Source organism: Biomphalaria glabrata, chromosome 3, assembly GCF_947242115.1.
Source record: "Biomphalaria glabrata chromosome 3, xgBioGlab47.1, whole genome shotgun sequence".
NCBI lineage: Eukaryota > Metazoa > Mollusca > Gastropoda > Planorbidae > Biomphalaria > Biomphalaria glabrata.
In genome coordinates, this window is record NC_074713.1 from 5,918,887 (window position 1) to 5,937,784 (window position 18,898).

The window sequence follows — 18,898 nt, forward strand, 5'->3', positions numbered from 1 at the left end:
AAAATAATTTCCATAGCGCAGTACAATCAGGCTGAAGCAGAGTTTGTGTTTACTGAGGTAGCATGGAAAACATTCTCCCAGGGAAAAAAAGGATATCTGGATGGATTTTACCGTAATTGGTTTTTAAAAGCATTTACATAGCGCAGTAAACAGGTCTTCATATAATTTTGCATTCGCTTCTTAAGCATGTGATTGACGCTTATGATAGAGTCTTAAATATGCTTTGTGTAGTGTTTTCATTTTGGAAGTCACTTTTAAAAAAAACGCAATGCGAAAAACAGATTTTATCAAACTAAATTGCATACGACTTTGGATCAATGAAAGTATCTTTTCTTATCTCTATGCAAGTTAAAAGAAAAAAAGGTAAAACAACTTCCCACCTAATATCTTGATTTAAAACTTAACTTGTGGGATAAATGGCTGGGGTACCTATCAAGGGGGCCCGAGCTCGACACCCGACTCTGGCAGAGTTTGTGTTTACTGAGGCAGCACGGAAAACATTCCCCCAGGGAAAAAAAAGAAATGGATATCTGGATGGATTTTACCGTAATTGTTTTTTTTATAAGCATTTACGCACACACAAATAAAAGGAACGACCTGAATTCGATCTCGTGCCTGCTCGAGCAGACGTGCTAACCACTCTGCTAGTGAGGTACTTATGGCTTGAGAAGATTTTTTTTATAGTTATATATTGTTTGTTTCCATTTAGAGCGGCGACCTGTAAAGGGGACTAATTCAGATTATACCACCACTTCAGTCAAGTACAATTACTTTCCCTTGTTCGAGATACCAAACAAAATAATGAATTACAAATAGTTAACTAACTAATTGTTGCTTTTTTTAAAAAATTGATTCTTGTGTTGTTAGGTAAAAGAAATAACTGCAAAATTTTTGCTTGATCCGAGATACCAGACAGACAGAGTGAGTTGATATAAGCTTTGTAAAAATATACATTACTTTGATTCTTATTGTTAATACAGTGTAGAAATAAAGGCAAGACTACAATACTAGATGAACACCAGCAACTAATTAACTTAAAACAAATTGTTGATTTCTTAATAAAAAATAGTTCTCTTCGATCAATATAGACTTACTATCGATAAAAATCTCTTTTGATTAGTCATACAAAAATACAAGATAGACCTCTTAGTTTCAAAAGTTTTCTACGTGACCATAAAGAAATATTTAGCCCAAAGAATAGTTATTCCCCTTTATTGATAAAATGCTTGAAAACATCCCCACCCCCACAGATTTTCTCCGCTTTGCGATAAAGTGTTCGAGTATCGAGTAGATCTACGAGCGAGAAAGAGAGATCGAGAGTCTCTATTCACACAGTGATCTATCAATTTTCACCTGGATCTAATAGTTATAAGTGTGTTTTTTTTTTCTGTCAGGAGTAGCTCTTGGGATTTGGAATCACATGTAAGATATTATAATGTATTGCAATACCATCTGTGAAAAATAAAACATTTATAAGACTTCTAGCTGGTTCAGTAGCTTCAAATAGTTTAGGACAGCAGACGATAATTTAGTGTCTATAATAGTATAAAAGTGTGTAACTAAGGAAGCGTAAGGAACGATAATCGGTTTTTATGTACTTTTTTGTTTTCGCCCTTGTTTATTCATCATATGATGGAAATAAAATTTTGTTTCTCTTGAGCGAAAATCGACCCTGGCAGTGCCAGAGAATGAATACGCGTTCGTTTCTTATATAATAATCTTTATTATCTTAGAGAAAATTTGTTTTACATTGTTGTATGTGAAAAGCAATACACTATAGCCTATACACGTTTCAATGTTTGTAACTACAGGACGCTATCACAATCACTGTTGAATTGTAGCTCTCAATGCGTGGCTGTTGATCTTCGTATGAATTCTTCTTTATTACCGCTACTTAGTTGCCTTTTACTGGTTAAGAGAGCACCTGGCGGCATGCGGCCTCAGAACGAGACAGCTGGAGGTCACTCACAAAGGCCGCGGGATACACTTTTTGAGACCAAAAGAAAATCCGCTGCCGAAGACACACAGACGGCGAAAAGAAAATATTGTAATAACTTAAGTGAGGCAACTCAACGAGGACATTGACGTTTATTTACACGGAGACATGACAAACACAAAGGACATCTGCCTTGAGCACAGCATCTCCATATTGGCTCTAGACTTGGGCGGAAATCGTTAGTCCTAATGTCAACATCCGACTTGTTTAGTCACAGATAGTGCGCACTTTCTTTCTGTACTATCTTGGATGGCGGTGCGCATGGCAAAGTCATAACAATATTAATCGACCACCGGCGGACAATAGTTTTGCTTACCCGTGATGTGGCAAAATATGTAGGTCACAGATGGGGCTGCGTAGCCACGGGAAATAGTGCATTCCCTATTGATCTTCGGACTCGAAGACAAGCCTTATTATAATTATAAGTTGCCTTTTTCTTGTTAAATAGGTTTTAAGTCATGTAGTAAAATTCTAGTAATTATTGTCTAAAAAAAAGTACACAAATATTATGTAGGCCTACATTAAAAAAACAACAACATAGTTTATCAACACTGCAATTTCACTGCATATATAGTTTATATACCTGATACACCAACAAGCTAGCTATTTATAATTTATTTTTCTGCTTTGTATGAAAAATCTCCGATAATAACCTTTCCCTCTAAACTCTTAACTCTTTCTCTCCTAACGGACGATACCAACGTTGATTCCACCAGAATGTGGTAAATAATTACGGAGAGAAAGAGTTAAGAAGTACGGTAATTGAAGTGGGAGATACATTTTCGTTCATCTTAAATCATGGTCTCTGTACAATCATAGTATTCTGTTTGCCTTCAAGTGTACAAGGTTCCATTTGAACTTTTATATTTATATAATAGCAAGCTTATTGTCAATGATAAGACTAAAATATAAACAAAATATTGTAAAGAAACAAATTAAGTTCTGGTTAATTTAAGAAAAAAAATAGATCTACTTACATGAAAATCTGTTAGCTAAAACAAAATATGTGACAAGTTTGTACAGATTTAGATTAGTTAAAATTTGTAAATGCTATTGTTACGATTTTTCTGGAAAAATAAAATGTGAAGTAATTGTAGGCTGACGTAATGGATAAACAATAAGTAGCCTACAAATGTCTAGACTTAAACCTAGAAACCTAGATACATAGATTTTACGTACAGGGAGTCTTAAATTAATGTAACAATTGTCCCTCATTTTGCCTGCAAGAATACAATCTTATTACCGTTAAATTTATTCGGAGATGGGGTTAAAAAAAAACTAAGCAATTTAGATTTTCTTCTTTTTTTTTTCTCTGACAATTTTATGAAGAGGAGGCGCGATTTGTTTAGAAATTTATAACAATAATAATAATAAGGTTTGTCTTCGAGTCCCAAGATTTATGCAGTATTTCCCGTGGCTACGCTGCCCCAGCTGCGACCTACGTATTTTGCCACATTTAGCACAGGCATAACCATTGTAGAAATGTATAAAATGCTTAATACAACGATAGTCTGATAAAACGTTATTAAAGTTGGATACTTCGATTTAGACCTAACTTGCTGGCATTTATAAGATAACATTTCTTTCATGCCCATGTATTGATCTGACTCATGTTTCACTGGATAGTTCAGAAAACTAAACAGGTCACATTTGTCTCCCGCTCGATTGGCTTCCTTTTTTTTTTTTCCTTTTTAAGTTTTCAAAATAGATCATTTGAAAGTTATTGTTCCTGTTAACATGTGTTTAGAAGTTATTATTTTTACAAAGCTTATATCAACTCATTCTGTCTGTCTGTCTGGTACAAATTTTGAACACGTTATTTCTTCCTTTCCCATTGTCGTATCAAGGTGAAAACGTTGAACAATTAATCTTTGTTCTTAACAAAACACGAATCAATACAAAAAAATTAACCAATTAATATATTAAATAGTGGTAATTAATTTTGAAAGATATGACTGTAAATGCGGACTTATTCCCCCTAGATAAGCCTGTTGTAAAAAAAAAAGTATTTTGCTTGTTTTATATATGATCTTATTAATGTTAAACTGCCCATTGTTAATTAGTAAAGTAAATTGTTAATTAGTGAATTATCTTACAATAAGATTGAAAATATTTATCTAATACGTTTGGTATTGTTTAGCTTTAGAGAACCGCTGTACCGTATTGCTTCAATCTCTTCAACTTTATCTTTTGCAACGCTCTTACCAGAGTAGTGCCGCTTGAATGGTACCACTTGACAGGCACAACAATGGTCTCTCAGCTTAGAAGAGTTGGTACATAGTATACAAGTCTAATGTTTGTCTAGTATAGATCTAGAACTGACCGAAAACACTGTCAACTGATAATGAAGTCATACACATAAGACTTAATCAAAATATATTGACATTTTTGTTTCTAGATCAAAATCAATTGTCAAAGAATTAAAATAACTGTTTTGATGTTATTTATACAATTTAACAAAAAAATTCCGATAAAAAAAAAATAAAAAAATTACTGTATATCTAAACAACTCCAGTAAGTTATAAAATAGGATAGATCAAGATTGATCATAGCTTTTTTTTTTAAATGATAGATTCTCATTTGAATAATGGCGATTTTCATGGATGTAGTCATTGGTGTATCCGGCGTATAGAAGTATTTACAGGCTATGTATTTCACATAGTCTAAAATAAATTGTATGCACATTTGAACATTATCTATTTTCTAAGCTCCAAGGCTTGCGGCACATTTCTGTTTGGTTGGCTACTGTGTTCTGTCCATAGAGCGTCATTGACATTGTTTATTGTTTCAATTTTCATGTTCTTGCGTTTTATTAAGTTTTCATTATAGGCCAACCCCCCTTCCCCCATCTGCCTATATTGCTTTCTCTTCTTTTTCTCTTTTACTCTTATTACTTAAAGAGTCTAAACCGGGTGTTAAAAAATCAAATGTAAACAAAGATCCGATTATAATGAATAACAAGTGAGTAAATCAGTTCATAGGGCGACTTCTGTAGTTACAGAAACAATGTCACGTGGGTCTCAAGGATTTTTTTTAATTTATTTTAAGAATGGAATAAACCTCAAACCAACGAAGAAGCAGTCTATCATAAAATATGAATAGAACCGATTTTTATTAGCGGACCCCTAAAGGGGAAAAGACGCTATTAGTTTTGTGCGAAATGTCTGTCCGTCTGTCCGTCCGTCCCGTTTAGATCTCGTAAACTAGAAGAGATATTGAAAATCCGACTTCAAAATATTTTAGACCATTCAAAGTTCTGATGCAACGGCTACTTTTTTTTTTCCTGAAAGCGAAAATTCTAATTTTTAAAATCAATTATGCAAGCAGGTTTTTTTTTATAAGAAAAAGCTAATTAGTATGCATTATATGTTAGACCTAATTTAAGACGAATAGTAATCTTATGAACATCATTTATGTGACCATTATTTTCTATATAGCGAATTTTTTTTTTTTTTTTTTTTTTTTTTTTTTTAAGATTCGAATATGAGATTGAGCCTTTTCAAAACAAATAACTTATTTAGTTCAAACCGAGGGTCCCGGGTTCGAATCCTGGTGAAGAGTGGGATTTTCAACTTCTGAGTCTACCCAGCCCTAATGGGTACCTGACATTAGTTGGGAAAAGCAAAGGCGGTTGGTCGTTGTGCTGGCAACATGACACCCTCGTTAACCGTAGGCCACAAAAACAGATGAATTTTACATCATTTGCCCTATAGACCACAAACTAGTTAGGCCAGGTTCACATCTAACTTTACATTCACTTTCACGTATCCTTTGATCTGCCGGACGGTTGGGGCACTACACAAGATCTGTTAAAACCTTCTTTCTCCATTCTTATCTCTCATTTGTCTTTGATATAATTTCATTCGGATGTTCTTTCTGAAAATATTGAAGCCTACCTGGGTGGACCACTGGTCATGCGGTTTGCGCGCTGGACTGTCGTTTGGATTTATCGACGATCGAAGGTTCAAACACTGCCTGCTCCCATCCCCCGTCGTCCTGCGGGAGGTTTGGACTAGGAAGTAAACTATCTTCAACTCTGAAGGATTATCCGAATTACGTAAAACATTTTACTTCGGGGGCCGATTTTGAGTTTGTGTTTCCACAAACTGTCTTTTGTAACCTTGTTTTATTTTAATGTTGTCATTATTTTTCAGTCATTTTGCAGGAAACACTTTAGAGATCTAAAAATTATAATATTTGTCAACATTTTCAGTCGTTTATCTCCATTCTGCATATATAAAACAGTTGTTCAGCAGAGTGGTCATTCTGAAAGTTGCGATTGATAAAAAAATGAATTTTCTTTTTCTTTCTGCCCTTTTTTTGTATGCCTCTTTCCTTAGGCACATTTCTCTTTCTCTCTTTATGCCCCTAACTCTCTCTCTCTCTCTCTCTCTCTCCCACTCTCTCTCTCTCATCATACTGTTTATTCGTTGGTTTGAGGTTTATTCCATTCTTAAAATTAAAAAAAAACCTTTTGAGACCCACGTGACATTGACCCGACTAAATAGAGAAAATAGCGCCGACAAAATAGCGCGGAAAGAAATATTTGCAGTCATTTTGCAAGAAGTCCCACATCCAATCTTGAATCAAGTAGAAATTGTGCACACTTATGGTTTTTGTACCTGACCAAAATTATGTTTGTTGTCGAACAAGGGAAAGAAATCGTACTTGACAGATTTGATGGCATAAGTTGAATTAGTCCCCTAGAGGTGGTTTGAGCCCTGAGTTGAAATTCAAGTTGTACAACTTTTTTTTTTATGCATTATGTTTGTAATGTCACCACAGAGCCTTGCACCTACATCAGCGGTTCTCAACCTTTTAAGTTCGGCGACCCCTATTTACAATCCCCCACTCTGCCGCGACCCCCCCCCCAATAGAAGAGTAGACAATAACAATCCATATTTTCGATGGTCTAAGGCGACCCCTGGCAAATGGTCAATTGACCCCCAAGGGGGTCGCGACCCACAGGTTGAGAACCCCTGACCTACATGGCTACATGTTTTTTAACAGCGCTCTATAAATTAAATTATTATTGTTATAAACCTGGTGGTGGCACAGATGGGGGTAGTGGGGTGTGTGTAGTCAGCCGACGCAAATCGCCCCAGGCCAGCGCTAGACGAGCGGTCAACCGTGACGAGTTACGACGATCGGCCGAGACGAGTGTCAACAAGAGAGTTCGGGAAGGATCGCCGTCGTGAACAGAGCTCAGGGGCGTCACGAGAGTTGTAGTCATCTGACCACCTAGAAACGTCGAGCGGCGTTCTGTCCGGTTTGAGAAGGCCAGTAGGGACCCTATATAAGAGCGGAGGTGACGCAGTCAAGACGGTTGAGAGCCCGGTTCACTACAGTCCGGTCGACTACAGCACAGTTCAGCGGTGTGGTTCTGTACGGAGCATTACGACGGTTCAGTGCGGAGTACTATCAAGTACAGTTGAGACGAACGGCGTCTTGATCTTGGTCTGTGATCGAGTCCGACACAACGAGTCCTAGTGTGTGAAGTCAGTCCTGAACTGTTGAACCCAGTGCAAGCCCGGAACGAGACGGAGAGGCCAGTGCAAAAGACTTGATACGGCGGAACGGTGTTATCGGAGAGATATTTGTTATCGCAGAGCTATTTGTACTGTTCTACGTGCTGCCAATTGTACAGTATTGGCTGTTATTTATGGACATTAAAGTGTTACGTTACTTCGGAGCCCTGAGTTGTCAAGTTCTTTAAGTTGGTGGTGTAAGGTGCAGTTTGCAGAGAGCCTGGATAGTGAGATTCGTAACATTATTTATTATTATTATTATTAGTGGTATTAATCATGAAACAATGCGCTATGATCCTATCACTTGCCTGGACCAGTTGGGGAAAAAAAAGTGAGGGGAAGGGGGGTGAATGTTACCATGATCGCTTTTTAAATGCATAAAAAAATGCATTAAAAAAAAAGTTGTACAATTTCAACTCAGGGCTGAAACCTCCTCTAGGGGACTAAGTCAACTTACACCATCATCAGCTGACGTCCTACAGGAAGTTTGATCTTGTCAAACGTATAAAACTAAACAGTCTAGGGGGTGTGATTGATTTTTGTTTAGGTCAGTATTATTTCAATTATATAAGACGTAAGTTCACACGGATAGATGTTCTTGCAAACATGTAATAGACCAATAGAATTTTTAACGTTCTGATTACGAGGAGCATGTGTACTGTATGCATTACAATTAGGTCTACACATGCAGCTCATATTTTAGAACAAATGTTATCTTCAATGAGCAACTTTTGTACTTTTGTTTTTTGTTTTTGAAACGATGGAAGGGGGCTATTCACTGTAGTTACCAAAATACATGACTAACTTGGTTCATTATGTAAATGACTTATTTACCTCTGCGTATGTCTGTATCTTTCTATTTCTTCCATTCCATCCTTCTACCTCTTTATAACTGCGTGACCTTTGACTTTTCAATATTTTCTTCCCTTGGATGTTAAATGCATTGATTCACTAACATACTCGCAGACTATAAAACTAGATATTGAGATCGAGTGGGATCAGTGTACGACCAGATTTAGTTGCCTTCACATGTGTTCCAAGTTCTCTACTAAACGTTAAAGTTTACCTATAGGCCTAATGTGATCTAGCCTATAAAGTGTTGAACCGTAACGCTAAAAAATGAAAAAAAAAATGTGATTGCCAATAGGCCTAAGCGTCCCCCTCTCCAATCGCCCCCTTCCCTTTTATAGGGGGAATGTAAATACGCTTAAAAGAAAAACCTTCCTTCACTTTCTTATTATTGTAGTACTGTTAGCGATTATAGGTTGTTTTTTTTTCCCCGTCGGAATGGGAAGGGAGTGAAATCTTGTTTTGACAACCGCATCACAACGCCCTCGGTTGCTCGGTTGTAAACCCAAAGGGAATCAACTCTTCTTTTTTTTTTTTTATTTGCTGTCTTTATTTTGATCAGCCTTGGATCGGCTAACATAAACACTACGAAATAAAATGAAAAGGTCAAAGTGCATTTGTTCACTGTCATATTTAGTGTATGCTACGGTGTGACAATTTGAAGTCTTGTATGAAAAATAATGGATGAGTATGCGTCTTATAGTTTGTGACATGCGCCTTGAATAAGTTTATGTAGCAACATTAACAGAATGTGGCTATACCTCACTTTTGTTTAGTCTGTTCCATTACTTCAATTTCATTTAAAACTAAATTAACTTTTAAAGTATCATGTCTACATATTTACTATTTAGTAGTGGCTTAGTGGTGGAGTGCTTGACTTACGAACCGAGAAGTCTAGGGTTTGAATCTCGATGAAGATAGGACATTTGATGCTTTGAATTTCTTGGATGCTTCTGAGTCAACCCAACTAATAGAGCATGGAATGAGTTGCCTGAGCTAGCCAGGAAAACCGGTGACTTAGCAGAATGAAGTCATTGGTTAATAGGCATGACTATAAATGCATGACGCGTAGGACGTAACCATCTTCTTTTTTGAAGTAACGTCTGCATTATTTAAGATAAGATAAAGGGTACCGTACCAAATTGGTTTATTGTCTTAACCAAGAGCGGACTGGCTATATGGGCTAATGCCCGGTGGGCCGGTACCCAATTGGGCCGGTAGGGCTAGTGAAAGGGTCGCATGGATGCCAGTACATTGTTTTAAGATTTTATGATATTCTCTTTGAATGCAACACTTTGAGCGTCGTGATTTAAAAAGAAATCGTATACACTTAAAAAGTTTAAAGTCTAATATTAATCTAAAGAATTATCGTAACTACCATTCGTCCATATATAATGCTATTGTAGACGCATAGACATAAATAAATATAGACTGGCCGATTAAAGAGTTTTATGGAACGAAAATTTGTGACTTGCAATTTTGTGTACTTTATTATACAGCATTTATGAGCAGTATAAAAGTTAAGAATTCATATCTATTTCAGCCATAACCTATATAAGTATTACAATATGTTCACTAGTGTTTTGTTTAATCTCTAAGAATAAAAATCATGCAATTTTTCATAATTCGGAAATCCGAATACAATAGATATACATGTTTTCAAGTTACATGAAGTTACTTCCTTCGGCCAGTCTATATTTATTTATGTCTATGAGTAGACGTCAGTTCCTTATACATACTAAACGATAAACAAGAAACACAAGACCATTATTTCTTTTGGAGATCGACATTAGTGAGCATATATTCGGATGAGTGTATAAAGAGACCAGTAACGTTTTAAGTCCTATAGATGACATGTCCAGTCGTATACGAATTCTTATTGGTTTGGTGGAGTTGTCGCATGATCTCGAGTTGGCCCCGCTCATAAGTCCTTCATAAATCACAATTATTTTCTTGAACGGTGTAGAAATGTGTTAATTGACTGTGGAGTCCTATTTTGGAGAGACACTCCCATCCACAAATAGCGCAGGTTAAGGTGGCTTTTGCTTCGGTGGTAGAGGAGCTGGCCATTTTTCGGATTGTGCGTTTTTCTTCCTGAACTGAGACCCATGTACTTTCACTGTCCATAGCTTTCTTGGTCACTGTCTCTCTCCATCAGGTGCGGTCTAGAGCTATGTCTTCCCAATGGTCAGTATTGATGTTCACTGATTTGAGGTGCCGTTTTATTAAATCTATGTAACGAACATGTCCAAGCCAGCGCAAGCAGCGTTGTCTGAGGGCTGAAAAGATGCTGGAAATACCTTTTCGTGCAAGGATCTCAGTATTGTACACTTTTTCTTTCCAAGTGATTTTCAAGATCCTACGGAGACATTTCAAATGGAATGAGTTTAGTTTTCTCTCCTGCTTTGCGTACGTGATCCATGATTCACTGCCATACAACAGTGTACTCATAACGCATGCCTTGTAGACTTCCATTTTGGTCATCGTAGTTAGCTTCTGGTTTTCCCAAACTCTTGGCCTGAAATTGTGGATTTATCTTTCAGAAACAAATTTAATTCAAAGTACGTATAAATAACGAATATATCTTTACAATGATTGTAGTGTGGCACATGCGTAGAACATTGGCTTTTCATATCAGAGGTCAAGAGTTCGATTCGCTATTACGGATTTAATTTTACATAAAGTTTTTTTTATACTTATTTTTAATTAAAAAATAACTCTTACCTATTTTTACTATTTATTTATCCTCATCTCTCCCTAAAATGGTGTCTCTGGGGTACTGTTACGGTTAGCGTAAAATAAATTTCTTCACTCTTTGTAATTAGTAGAGGCTTTTTGTATGACGTTGACCATCTAGCATTTCTTTTATGACTTTTGTACCTTTATTAAAGATGATTTTGACAGCGAGTCTTGTCAAACAATATAACCGGATTAACTTTGAATTCATTGAATTGGAATGTAAAGTACATGTACATGTTAATGTATATTATTGTAATGGTAGCAGTGATTTTTCATAATAAGAGATTCATCATTCCAAATGTTATACTTTATACATTTAGTAATATTGCTTATTTGTTAGTTTCAAACTCATCCAATAAAGTATTCATATAACAAAATACTTTCAATACATTATTAAACTTTACACAATGTTTTTGAGGACAGATATAAATGGATGCCCATCATATGGCATGCAATTTGTGGGCCGCATTGTATAGAAATGCCCGGGCCGATTTCGACACCCGGTTCGCCTCTGGTCTTAACGAGTTTGGCCATAGACTCTTGGAACTCCAGGCCTAGGCCAGCGAGAGCTCCGTTACGCCACACTATTTGAACACGTCATAGACATATGGAACAACTGTTCTGTCTGAGAGAGATCCTTGGTTCGGAAGCTAAGCGCTGTAAGCCTCGGTTACCACGCCCCTTTTACGTTAAAGATGTATATGTGTATGTATATATAATATATATATGTATGTATGTATGTATGTATGTATGTATGTATGTATGTATGTATGTATGTATGTATGTATGTATGTATGTATATGTATGTATGTATGTATGTATATGTATGTATGTATGTATGTATGTATGTATGTATGTATGTATGTATGTATGTATGTATGTATGTATATGTATGAATGTATGTATGTATGTATGTATGTATGTATGTATTTATATGTATGTATGTATGTATGTATGAATGTATGTATGTATGTCTGTATGTATGTATGAATGTATGTATGTATGTATGTATGTATGTATGTATGTATGTATGTATGTATGTATGTATGTATGAATGTATGTATGTATGTATGTATGTATGTATGTATGTATGTATGTATGTATGTGTGTATGTATGTATGTATGTATGAATCATGGGCGTAGCCGGGGGGGGGCTTTGTGGTTAAGGAGGGGAGTCGGAATTTAATGACTGATTTTTTGCTTTGATTTTGTTTATTTTAGGTGAGTTTTTAATACTAAATCATCACTTGCCCCAGCACAACCAAAGGGGTTTTGAGTTTAAAACCCCCTACCAGGGGCCTTGAGTTTAAAACCCCCTACCAGGGGGGTTCGAGTTTAAAAACCACTACCGGGGGGATTCGAGTTTAAAAACCCCTACCAGGGGTTTTGAGTTTAAAACCCCCTACCAGGGGTTTCGAGTTTTAAACCCTCTATCTCTATAAAACAAAAAAAATGCAAACGAAAATCCTTTAAGTCCAAGAGCACAGTTAAGGAAGATTTTGATTTTAAAACACTCTGTAAAATTTACGAGAAACCCCCTCTTCAATATAAAAAAAAACTAACTTCGCACTCAAAATGTTATGAGCGTAGCTAAATTGGTTTTGACTCAGATTTAAGTTTAAACCCCACTTCAGCGGGGTTTGAAGGTAAAAAATACCTCTTTATTAATAAAAACAAAGCCAATTATACACTCAAAATGTTATGAGTGTAGTCAAAGGGGTTTTGAGTTTAAACTCCCCTCCAGTGGAGTTTGAAGCTAAAAAGTACCTCTTCAATATATATAAAAGCAAATTACTCACTCTAAAATCTTTAAGCGTAGTCAAAGGGGTTTTGAGTTTAAACCCCCCGCCAGGGGGGTTTGAGGATAAAATTACATCTTCAGTGTAAGAAAAAAAGCAAATTACGCACTCAAAATGCTATGAGCGTTGCCAAAAGGGGTTTTGAGTTTAAACCCCCATTCAGAGGGGTTTGATGCTAAAAATACCTCTTCAATATAAAAAAAAAGCAAATTACACACTAAAATTATTTGAGCGTAGCCAATCCAGTCGGGGTTTTTGAGTTTAAACCCCTCTTCTACAGATGACTTTTTTTTTTAAAGTTTAAAATTCCTCCAGATGGTTTTGAGTTTAAGATCCCCCTAAGAACATTTTGAGGTGGAAAACCCCCAACAGATGATTTTGACGATAAAACCTCTCTTTTCGATATAAAATCTAAAGCAAACTACAGTCACTTAATTCCAAGAGCGTATTCAAGAGAGGTTACACACTTTTAATGGCAGGACTCCATTAATAAACTGCAATGAATAGTCATCTGCCGAAATTGAAAAACACTAAATTTGGCTCAACAAAGATGGCTAAGACAGATTTTAGGAGTCAGTTATAGAGATCGGGTCTAAATCAAGGAAATCCTATGCCGAACTGGGAGTCGACCCCTTAGTAAGATTCTGAGAGAGCGACGCATGACGTTTGCGGGACAAGTTCTCCGACAAAATGAATTACGCATAAGAAGAGTTGCAATGATATCCTAGTACAACTTAACGCCACTCATTCATGGAGGTTCTCATGGCAGGTGGGAAGAGGCTTCAGACATTACCAATGACAGATTTTTATGGAAACAGCTTGACGTCAAATGCGCCGAACGGCGCGGGAGGGTCTAAGTCAGTAAGAATAGCACATTAGGTTTTTGAAATAAAACTTTTTAATAGCAGGAAAATGCAGTGTAGATACCTCACAATATGCATTTTGTTGGCTTTCCACTAACTCATGGAAGAACCTATTCTAGGGCACAATAAACGTCTTCCGAAAGAATGAAGGGTCAGAATGTAATAAAAATTATGTACACACACACATAAATACAAATAATTCTTTTTTTCGAGGGGGGAGGGGCGTTGTCTAATTGTATGTCTAATACGAGATCCCCTTGTAATGCATTGCTTGCTTTCAAGTCAGCGAAACATTTCGTTATTTGTGTCTGTGGAGGTGTAAACCTGTGCGTGGGTGTAAACCTGTGCGTAGGTGTAAACCTGTGCGTAGGTGTAAACCTGTGCGTAGGTATAAACATGTGCGTAGATGTAAACCTGTGCGTAGGTATAAACATGTGTGTAGGTGTCAACCTGTGCGTATGTGTAAACATGTGTGTATGTGTAAACATGTGTGTAGGTGTAAACCTGTGCGTATGTGTAAACATGTGTGTATGTGTAAACATGTGTGTAGGTGTAAACATGTGCGTATTTGTGCGTATTTGTGAACATGTGTGTAGGTGTAAACATGATTCCGAATGTCACATTTACGTAGCGTCACGTTGACAATGGGTATGCATCCATGAAAAAAAAATCCATTAAAAAAACCACAATGAATCTACTTAATAGTACCTATTTCAGGCCTTTTGACCTACAGGTCAGATGATGTAATGGTCATCTGCTTGTATGGCCGACAGTTAACGAGGGTTTCATGTGGCCAGTACAACAACCAACCATCTTTACTTTCCCCAGCAAATGACAGGTACCCATTTGCCCGGACTACGCTTGCCAGCGCCCATCGTGGCGTCCGGGGTGGAAACGGTCGTTAGAGAAGATGGCTAGACAAATAAGGTAGAAAAACAAGACTCCTGTTTGGGGATGCCTAAGATCATAGTTCATACCAATGGTTGGGGATAGCAAGAGAGCCTCAACAGCCCTGTCACAATCCACACACGTTCCTCAAGGTTCCGTTCCATGGCTATTGTGGTAAGCCTATATAAAGGAAAATGGAGAGGATTTTAATGTCTTCGCCAGATCATAATTGCTTTTTTTTATTTTCGAAAAACATTACAAGTCTCAAGAAACGTTTTCCATTTTCCTCATCGCCTGATCTCTATGTACCCAAAACAATACTTCCCTTGACTTAATTTGAACATAATTTGCTTATAGCTTTGTGTTTACATGCGATAATGTCTCATTACATACATGTAATACTAGTAACTAAATACATTCTAAATTGACTATTTCGTGCAAACTTAATCGCTATCATTGAGAGTGTCTGATTGTTCCGTTTGATTTCCTAAGCTTTCAAGGCAATCAACATCATCAATCTACAGCAATACGGCCTACTGGAGTCGCAGAGATGACAGTGGATGTTACCAGACTGAATTGGGGGGGGGGGGTGATATTGTTTTATGACGAGTAATTTTTTGATAGGCACGTGCAGAGATTTAAAGTAATGCATAAATCTGAATAAGTCGCGAAGCCCTCTCAAACCGCGTGGCCGTGGACAGTCTCCCATGTCGCCTAGTCTCGCCCACGCCTTGCGCCGCCTCTGCCTAAGAAAGTAAGTGCCCTTAGTTATTTCTTGTGTTGTTGTAGCCTATACGTAAATCCTGCACTGTTTTTCTCTCTCTCTCTCTCTCTCTCTCTCTCTCTCTCTTTCTCTCTCTCTATCACACACACGCATTTCATTGCTAAAAGTATGGCGTCGTGTAAACGTGTTTTATTAATTGACTAAGCTGGAGAGATTAATGAAACTCCGCGCATGAGCGCTAATCAAATCTCTAGGCAGACGAATAAAAATACCTTATTGAAATATTAACCATCAAAGTCTCGTAGTTTTGGATTGGGGGGGGGGGGGACGGGGAGCTAGCGAGGGGGAGACAGACATTGGTCAATTTTGTGAATGTTCGTGTCTTCAAATGACAGATCTAAATCTTTTCACACTTTTCATCGCATCTTGAAATGTAATTATGAAATCAGATTTAAAAAAAACAATAACGCGAGGAAGGAAGGAGAGCTGTAAATAGTGTTATGGTAACCTTCCTCTGTTCCCTGCATAAAAGTCTTTGCAAGTCCAGTAGAACTTGTGATATGGCCGTACAGTCTTAGATTGTTTTCTTTTTACAGTGGTCAGAAGGTCATCATGGGGTCTGATTGCCCGTGTGATCCTGTTTTGGATTTCCTCATTTGTAGTCTAATATTATCTTTGTACGTGATGCCTAGAATCCATCCCGATTCCTAGGCTTGTATGTTCCTCTCTAATTCTGCAGCTAGAGCAGTGTTTCTCAAACTTTTTTTGTCTGACGGCACAGTAAAAAAACTACTAAAATTTCGCGGCACACCACGAAGAGCAATAGTTGTTTTATAATAAAAAGGAAAAAAAGTATTTTACCTGTTTCGAATTATTACATTTAATTTGAAGGGTTTGCCTGTTGATTTTATTTAGAGCACATGCGATCTAATCGAGGCTCCAGAGTCGACAAACAAACTCGTATTTCATCGTCTATTGTAAGAAGTCTTTCTCTTTTCTTACATTTGATTCAGTCAATGATGAAAATCCAAACTCACAAAACCATGAAGATGCAAATGGAAGAATTATTTTGATTGCTTATAAACTGATAGCAGGATATAACTTGTTGATTGAAATCCAAAACTTATCCAGGCTTTTCTCGGCAAAACTTAAGAACTGCATCGTTTTTTTAAATCAATGAGCTGCTCTGCTTCTTCAGTTGTAAGATTTGTAGCTTCATTGTTTCCAAATGGATAACTGACCCATCCATATTCATTACTTCCAACTGTTGGAAAGTAATGCTGCAATGCTGACTGCAAGTGTGTCAAAGTGTCCAGAATTTCGGGGGTGATTTCTTTATTTGAAGCACATTCATAGTAAGTAGGAAAGCAGTCGAAGACTCCTTTCGAGATCTTACTTTGCCACAAAGACAATTTTTCACCAAATGACTTCAGCTTTGAGGATGCAGTGATGGTGGTTTCCGATGGTCCTTGAAGACTTAAATTCAATGAATTTAATTTGTCAAATAAATCAGAGAGAAATGACACCTTAACCCACCAGATCTCGTCATAATAGAAAATCCAAAGTCTTTTTTTTTTCAGTCTCCAAGAATGAAATCAGCTCAGCCTTGAGTTGGACGACACCTTTAACACTTTTCCCCTGGAGAGCCAACGAACGTTGGTGTGATACAGGAGACATTTGTAGTCTGAATCCATTGCTTCACAAATCTCTGAGAAAAGTCGGGATGCAAGCGGTCGAGATTTGATGAAGTTTACAACTTCAATCACTTGATCCAAAGCAGACATCAAATCTTTCGGTAAAGATTTGAAGGCAAGAGCTTCTCTGTGAATCATGCAGTGAACAACTAATACATTTAGATTTTCTTGACGCACAAAAGTGACGAATCCCTTTCTATTTCCCTGCATGGAAGGACAGCCATCGGTGCAAACGCTGACACAGTTTTTCCACTGTAGTTTGAAGAGCAAAATGTTTTCGTTCACCACTTTAAAAATATCTTCGCCTTTGGTCGTAGTTGGTAAGTCTTTTCAAAATAAGAATTCGTTGACACATTTTTCATCCTTTATGAACCGAATAAAAGCTAGCAGCTGGGCTTTGCCGCTAACGTCAGTGGATTCATCAACTTGAAAAGACCACAGCAGAGACACTTCATCGTCAGTCACGTCGAAGTGTTCGCAGATTTGATCTTGTAAATCTGACGATAAGTCTTCAATTCTGCGCGAGATATTATCATTTGACAAAGGAACTTTTTTAACTTTTTCGGCGGCATCAGGTCCAAGGATAGTTTCAACAACTATTGCTAAAGCTGATGCAATGATTGATTCAGCCTCTGTGTGTGCTTTCTTGCGCTTTTGTTAATAACTGAGCAACCTTATAACTTGCAATCAATCCATTTTCTGGCAGCTTTAGGTACTTTGTAAGTTTCTTAGCTTGTTTATTTTGTTGAGCCCTGATGTTTTCAACGTATTTATTTTTTCGGTTACGCTTTTATAGCTGGATATTTTGTTTCCAAGTGTCTCTTCAATTTGCTTGGAACAAGCGCCTCATTCCACAGAGTTGCATTGCAGATCAGACAGAATGGCAATGGAGCATCTTCAGGTCCCGAAGATATGAAACCATATCCGATGTAATCTTCTTTGTACCTTCGTTTGGTTCCTTGCTTTTCATTTAACACTTTCGCAGTTTCATTCTTGCTAACGTATTTCTCCATGGATAACAATGAAAAACGCTTAGTGATAACTTTTATTATTAGCATACACCTAAAAAAATTACATGAAACGCATCGCTTATTATTATCGTTACCAATTCAAGAACTGCTGTGCGTCTGCTAAGGCGGCCTACATTTGAGTCATTATAATAATATATGTATAGTTAAAAAACTCCATAACCTGAATAGCTAACAGCCCTTTCCGTCATAATGGAGCGATCCACTACTACTACTGGTCATTGCAAGTGGAGATGTCATCGCAACGTAAAATAAAAATTTAATAGTAGACAGACCTGTGTAACGCCTGCACGTGTGGCGTTCTGAAACCTCCCGCGGCACACCTGCAAATCTTCGGCGAGTGTGCCGCGGCACACAATTTGAGAAACACTGAGCTAGAGTCATTGATTCACAAACGTACAAGAAAGTCGCCATGACTTTGTGCCAAGTTACGGAAAGACAACATCTTGGAATGGACAGGCCTGTCAATGAAGGAGGCTAATCCTGGTATAAGACAGAGAGGAATGGAGATGGTCTACAGATCATGTGTGTTGCCTACAACGGCCCAAAGACTGGGATAGTTGAACAAGCTCCAGTTTCTGATTTGTTGTTTTAAAGCCGATCCGATTTAAAATCTGTTTTTAAAGACGCTTTGAATGTGATATCTGAACTTGCTTTGACATAGTTCACCCGTCAATAAGATGATCGCCCTTTCCCCCCTTTAATTTAACATTGTATATAACCTTGGTTGATTTTTTTTTATAAAACTGCTGTCGAGGTTCTGTTATTCTCTAATATACGTATGTGTATT

General features: G+C 37.2%; 2 protein-coding genes across 6 annotated transcripts in view; one reads left to right on the top strand and one right to left on the bottom strand.

Moving 5' to 3' along the window:
- Nucleotides 1–3,105, bottom strand: part of LOC106051258 (dipeptidyl peptidase 3-like) — a 37,718-nt gene extending 34,613 nt beyond the window's left edge. The window contains exon 1 of the mRNA XM_056023041.1: nt 2,974–3,105. The gene's annotated coding sequence lies outside the window, so the exon portion shown is untranslated. The remainder of the gene's footprint in view (nt 1–2,973) is intronic.
- Nucleotides 1–18,898, top strand: part of LOC106052612 (titin homolog) — a 79,758-nt gene that overhangs the window by 1,075 nt on the left and 59,785 nt on the right. For 3 of the 5 annotated variants that reach the window (XR_008776886.1, XM_056023033.1, XM_056023036.1), the window contains exon 1: nt 1,266–1,422. The exons of 1 other annotated variant lie outside the window; for it this stretch is intronic. The gene's annotated coding sequence lies outside the window, so the exon portion shown is untranslated. Of the gene's footprint in view, nt 1–1,265; nt 1,489–18,898 lie in introns of those variants that run through there. One more of the 5 variants, XM_056023034.1, reaches the window with a different exon arrangement.